Raw genomic sequence first — 6,573 nt, 5'->3', positions numbered from 1 at the left:
TCGATTTCCGCAACGCGACTGACATTAAACGCGCTTCCTATTAGCCGCACTCGTAAATATTCGCGCAGACCGGGGGCGAACGGTTATTAAAATCGCGGGATCAACGTTAAGGACATTAATCACGCGCGTGTAAACGGTGCCGGCAAGCGGCTAACTCGTAGGGGATGGGGCTAACTCACGGCTAATTTCTTTCTCCAGGGGCTGGTCATCGAGGGGAAACGACTCGCGCGTGTTTCGTGGGCGGGGTGACGTAACGATTGCTCTACGAGCTTTATCGACGATAGAAGGCCAGAGATAAAGGACAGACGAATCAATTAGGGGGAAAGTTGACGAGCTTTATATCGTTTCGCCGGAGAAGGGTGCAAAGTAGCCCGAGTGCTGTTGTCGCTGAAGGATTCCGTGTTTCGAGACTCGTAACAACGTGCATCGACGGGTACCGAAGTGGTACTTTGTTTCCTTCTCCGTCGATCAATCGAACAATTAAAACGACGAGACTCGGTCGGATCGTGTGGGGTTTAATAGTCCTATCTCTACCGAGTTAAGTATTTTCTTCTTTTCTTTTTTAAGTAACCGTATTTCCACCGATGGTTCGCCTCGATGGAGGGTACTTCGCGGCTTTGTCTATATCACATTGCTCGGAGAATACGAACGTGAATAACCCTACCGAAAGACGAGGAGGAACTGCAAAGTCTGCCTGGAAAGAGAATATAATACCGTGTTACAAATGCTCGGCAGATTCTCGCGTTTCTTCCCAGCGTGCTCTTCTGCTCTTTGTGTTCCATCAATTTCGCTGCTCGGACCACACGCCATTAACTCCGAAATTTAAATGTACACGAACGTTTAAGCGCGACGCAAGTACCATCGCTCGCGCTCTCGGTAACGAATCGCGAAAGGCTTCTTAGGCGACGAGCTCGCGGAACTTTTTACATGCCATCTGGCGAACGTAGACGCCGCAAGGAGAATTGTAGGCGGTAGTTGCTCGTGCAAGAGTCATAACGCGACATCTGGTTGGAATGAGCGAGATTCGAGCTCCGGGGGTGGATAAAGACGACGCGAAAGGAGGAAAGGGAGGTTAACGGTGGGGAGGAGGAGGAGTGGCGCGCGGTCTCGTCGAGAGAGTACGTAGTTTTTGGCGCATCTGCATCGGAGCACGAGACGGTTCACGCGACAAGAAGACGAAGAGAGTACCGACGACACCGAGACCGCATTATCCCGTGTGCAAGGCATTACGTTCTCGACGCTGGTACGTGTCGTACCACGAAAAACACCCCGTCTCCGTGCTCTCTCTCTCTCTCTCTCTCTCTCTCTTTACCAACGACTATGCCATGATTTTCGTAGTTTTACACGCCCTGCAGCTCGCGTAATTCGTTTATCGTCGCGCGATGACGACGAAATAATCGCCTCGTAACGTATTCCTGCGTCGTTCGGCGTGGCCGAAACTCGAGCAGCTTTTTCGAACGCGAGAACCCGCACGTCGAGATTACGTGGTCTCGCGCGCGTCTCTTGCCACGGCGTTTAATCTCGCGGTCAAAAGAGGAAAATATCTCGATCGTTTATGCACGGATTGCTTTCGTCCGTTTCCTTCTTGCGCGACTACGCAGCCCAGACGCCGTCTGACAGCGGCAATTCCGACGTCTCTGCGCACACAGAATTCCGTGGCCGGGACAGATACGCGATGCGCTCACCGTGCTGGAAACCGAAAGAATGCGAAATGAACAGGGGATTCCGTTTATCTCTCAAATAATGTCATCCGCTCCGTGACCGTTTTTATCGAGTAACGCGCACGCGCTCTCCCCGCGCCGACCGTACCGTCTCGCGTCCCGATTCTGTCACGGGAAACGTTACCTTCTCCCGGGAACATTGAATCGAATCGGGTTTACGCTATGCGTCGAGACGTGTGTCGCTGGTTTTCAAAGTACCCAATCCCTCGCTCGAAGAAATTCGAATTTAATTCTACGCGCGAGTCGAACGTTCGAGGACGAATCGCTTCTAATAACCACGCTTCGGCGCACCGCTTAAGAATCTCACGAGGCGTCTGCCGCCGATTCTCTTGGAGGGTCGTCTGCCGGCGAGATCGCTCGGATTTTTACGACGCTCGCCCGGAACAGATAACAACGTGACCGGAAACGCGGCATTTCGACTAATTCGAGCGAATGACGGAAAGCGAGATAACGGAAAATAGGAGAAAGGGTGGCTCGCTACGGACGCGACAACGGTGTGTGGGTGAGTTGCCAACTGTCGCTACACCGGGCCTCGTCGGGTAATCACGGGGCTAAACTTTCTCTATAAATCACGAAACGGTTCGCGGATGTGCCGTTTCTGCGGCAATGGACGGAAGAAGACGAACGGACGATGGCGGACGGGGAAGGACGCCAGTAGGGAATATAATGGATATTTATGTCGCTTCTATGCTGATTTCGCCCGTGGCCGTATACGCGCATCGCATCTTCCTCCGTTTTCGCGTCTCTTTGCTGCGAATTTCTGCATTCCCGAAGCATCGAATCCTGGTTTGCAGACTATTCGTATCCTATCGTTTCTCCCGTTTTCTTCCGTTTCTCCGCTATTTTTCATGCATAATTCTGCTTCTCTGTGCTGCCTTTTTCGCTCGACTGAAAAGTAGCTTTCCTCCATTTTTTCATTTCTTCTCGCGGCTTCTATCTTCCGTCCTTTTCCTCTACATTGTCTCCTGATTTTTTCACCTCCGTTTGGAGACTCGTTCGATTCGAAGGCCACGGACTCTTCCTGGGAATCCTTCCGTCGGGCGAGCTCTCGCAGAATTATGGACCTCCGGTTCCGAGAAAAGCCAGCCATCGAGATTTAGGTGAGGTACCTTCCTAACTACGTGTCACTCGATCTGCACTCGGCGAGACGACGAAGCTGCGCGCGCTCCGCAACGCCGACTTCCGTTCCCCGGAAACGGAATTATCGAGGCCGCAATGACGTAGAATTTCAATTTCGACGTTTTAAACCGAACTTATCCCTGCCCATTTATTTCTCTCCTCGCGCCGATTCTTCTTCCTCTCTGCTGTCTTCCGTCTAGGCGACGGGACGATAAATTTCGTTACCTTTGAAACTCGCCAGCCGCCGAGCTTTGTAGCCATCAAACGGTCTTTCATCGCGACGTAGAGCGCCCTCGCGGCACCGTCGCGTGATATCGTTCATCCCCAACGGTTTTCATTCACTGGCCAAATTGTGGCCAATCCACGGCCATTCGTGCAGCGAATTAACCTCGGCAACCTCGCGAGCGCCCTTAAACCATTTCCGCAAACGCTCAACTTTGTTCCTTGGCGCTAAGCTCGCTCGGGTAATTTTATCGTTCGTCTGCCAGCCAGCTGGCCGGCTTCTGCTCTCCTCCTTCGTGACAACTAATTTATTTGGCCACGGGAGAAAAGAACCGGGGGAAACTGGGCAGGCGACGGGAAAGGGACAGAGAGGGGAAACGTTGGATCGAAAGGTGGACTACCGCGAGAGAAAAGGATTGCTCCTCCCTCGCCCAAGGAATCGATCGAGCACTCTTCCAGATTTCGCTCCTCCGGAGCCGCTCTAGCCCGTTTTTGTTCCCTCTTTTTGCCCTTGTTCTCCCTCGATCCGCCGCGCCGCAGGAAATTTTCTACCCGCCAACCGGTTAGTTACAGCCTCTTCTTCTTTCAAGACGATTTCGTGGGATTACGTTATTCGAGTTTAAAGGACACACGGATTAAGCACAGTTCTTCTCGAACGTTGATCAGCGGTGAACCGGTGCGCCGGTTAATGTAAAGTATATTAATACCCAGGGGACGGACATCCAGGTGTATGTAGCCAGCAGGAACATCGCATGTACTTGCTAGTGAATCCTCGTTGGCGTCTGGAACACGTGTTTCCAGCCACCTCCGCGATATTAATTTATCCGAAGAACAGCGGGCGAGAGTATCGGCGAGGCGCAACCATGTCGGAATTTACATTGACGCGGATTTAGTTAATATCGAACCTGGAAACGAGTTTAATTAAGGCCGGTGTATGCGTACGAGCGTGGGTACTATGTCCCGGGACAACAGTCGGGTGTGAAAAAGTGGAAAAGAGCCGTCGTTGAGTTTCGAGAACGTTCGGATGTTTGCGGAAAGAAGCGTAAAAAAGGTTTTTGGTAAACACGGCGCCGGTCCCTCAACGGGCACGCGATCGCGTTTAATCCGAATAAAAATATCATGGCGAATGCTGTCAAACAACGGGACATTTTTATTCGGATTAAGGGAGGAGAGAATGGAAGAGAGGACGGATGGTTTGCGAAGCGTCGTGTAATAACATCCCCAAATAACGGTGGCCAAAGTTTGCCCGGCCGCTTTTGTACCGGTCTGTACGCGCGACAACTTTCCTGAATTATTGTTTCGGTTTCGCGAGATAAGCCTTTGATAAACCGTCTCGTGATAAATGTTCCTTCGACAGCGTGGCGACGACGCGTATCGCTGAATCGTCGATCGGCCGAGAACGGTAATGCGGTTTTTTCCGCGGAAATTGAAAAGTTTTCTTCCACCTTCTCCCTCCCTCCCTCCCCTCTAGGGGCGCCCGACCTGATAAAGATTTCGCTCGCTCGCGGCTCGAAGAACGCTTTGGGGCTCTGCCTCCGTGAAAGATGAGATATCAAAATTGTTTTAAAGTCCCGATCGAGTTGACGAGTGTCTGCGGAGGTTTGCGACGAGAAATCTTATCGACGATATAAATTCGCCGCGTTATACAGTTTTCGTTCCGATCGCTTCGAAAGAACCTCCATCCTTCAGGAAAAAATCCTGTCCCGATAGTGCGCGCTCGTTGTTTTTTATTTTTTTATTTTTTATTCTTTTTTTTTGCTTTATACGAAGCGTTTAGTTGCCTCAATATTCAATATTCAATAAATCAATATTTTACTTAGCCAACGCGTGTTCGCCCTACCATCGGCACGCAGTGTGCGAAAAATTGGGCTCTGTATCACGGATTACGTGTATGAGCCATCGCTGTGCCTCGCAACCACCACCACTCTCCTCTGTTTTCCGTCAAACTTTCCGATAACTAATTCCATTAACCTGGTATAACGAGGCTGTAACTCGGGATTCGAAGGTGTCTGTTGGAAGGGCCGATTCCGGCAAAAAGATCGATCCATCTCTCTTAAGAGGTGATTGATTCGACGTTAAAATCCAGTATCGCGAAGCTTTACCTTAATTTTAATTTTTAAATCGTTGCGATGCATTTTCGGGTCAACACACACGCGGGCCGTTTAATAAACCTCGAACGTGACGGAGAAGCACGCGAATCCCGATTCGAAATGGTAAAACGACGATCGAGTCCACGGCCACTTTCTCCATCGACTGGGGCCGTCACTGGAACGAGTTTCTTCACGGCGATGTCCACTCTCGTAGCCCGAGTGTCTCTCGCGTTCTTCCCATCGTAAATTCGACGTGCCGCCGTAAGGACGCGACGATTTTATCCACGTTCAGGTGAGAGACGAACTCGTATGGCCGCGATTCCCTTGGACTTTCACGCGCGAGGTGGCCGCGACGCGTGGGCGTCCAACAGTTTTACGTTTATGGCGTGGCAGCGGTCGGAGCGCTTCTAATTGCCGAGCTTGCTACCGAAACCGCCAATAGGATCCGTAGAGCGGAAGTCGTAGCATCGAACGTCGGAAGAGGCGACCATAAACTGTAGTTTCTATGCAAACGACACGCGCAATGTGCCACTAAAGGCGCCGTATCGACTCCGCTTGTTCCTCGACGTTTGTTCGTCGCGCGCGCGTGAACCAACGCCGAGAGAAATCCGATGAAAATTCGCGGCAATTAACGTTGAAAGTTTTCCACCATATTCTCAACCAGGTCGCCGAACACGGTCGGCCAAGTAATCGAACGGTCATCCCTCGGATTGGTCATTGCGACAGCGTTTTTTCTAATCGGCGACTGTTTGCTACGAAATCGACTTTCCCCGTTCTCCGCTACAGCCGTGTTTCATCTCTTTTTTTCTTCTTTTTTCTCACATCCATGTGAATTTTGCAGAATTGTTGCAAATATTCCACGAGAGCGATCGCAGTGACGCTTGGACGAAGCGAAAGCTCGGCGATCAACAGGGTGGCTTCGGGGGAAACGCGTCCCGAGAGATCTCGAAGGGAGATGGTAAACGAAGGGAAATGGTGAACGAGGGGGAGGAACGAAGGGAAACAAAACAGCGGAGAAGAGCAGAGGAGAACGATCGACGAATTCGTAGGAACCTTTTAGTCCCGGCGGGCCACGCCAGAACAGATTATCCATCCATTATTTTGGGGTGCTTACCGAGGGAGCGCATCGCAGATCGAGAGAGGGTCGGACTCGATGGAAAGATGTGGACGGTGAGCCGCGAAAATCCGTGTGGCGGCGCTAGAACGGTCAAGTTTTCGAAAGGACACGCGGCGGATAGATTTTAAACGCGTACGCCGCAGTCTCGTTATATTCCGGTGTGCTGCGCTCGATTCGTTTCCGTCGGTCGAAAGGATGTAATTAATATCGTCGCCCGGCTTTCGAATTTGCGACTGCGCGCAGTCCGTCTCGCTCTGGGCCGCTCGCCCTCTCGTTTCAGCCCGCGGCTTGCCTCCCTCTCGCT

The sequence above is a fragment of the Bombus impatiens genome, unplaced genomic scaffold, assembly GCF_000188095.3.
Source record: "Bombus impatiens unplaced genomic scaffold, BIMP_2.2 scf_0548, whole genome shotgun sequence".
Lineage (NCBI taxonomy): Eukaryota > Metazoa > Arthropoda > Insecta > Hymenoptera > Apidae > Bombus > Bombus impatiens.
Note: the sequence above shows the minus strand (reverse complement) of the source record.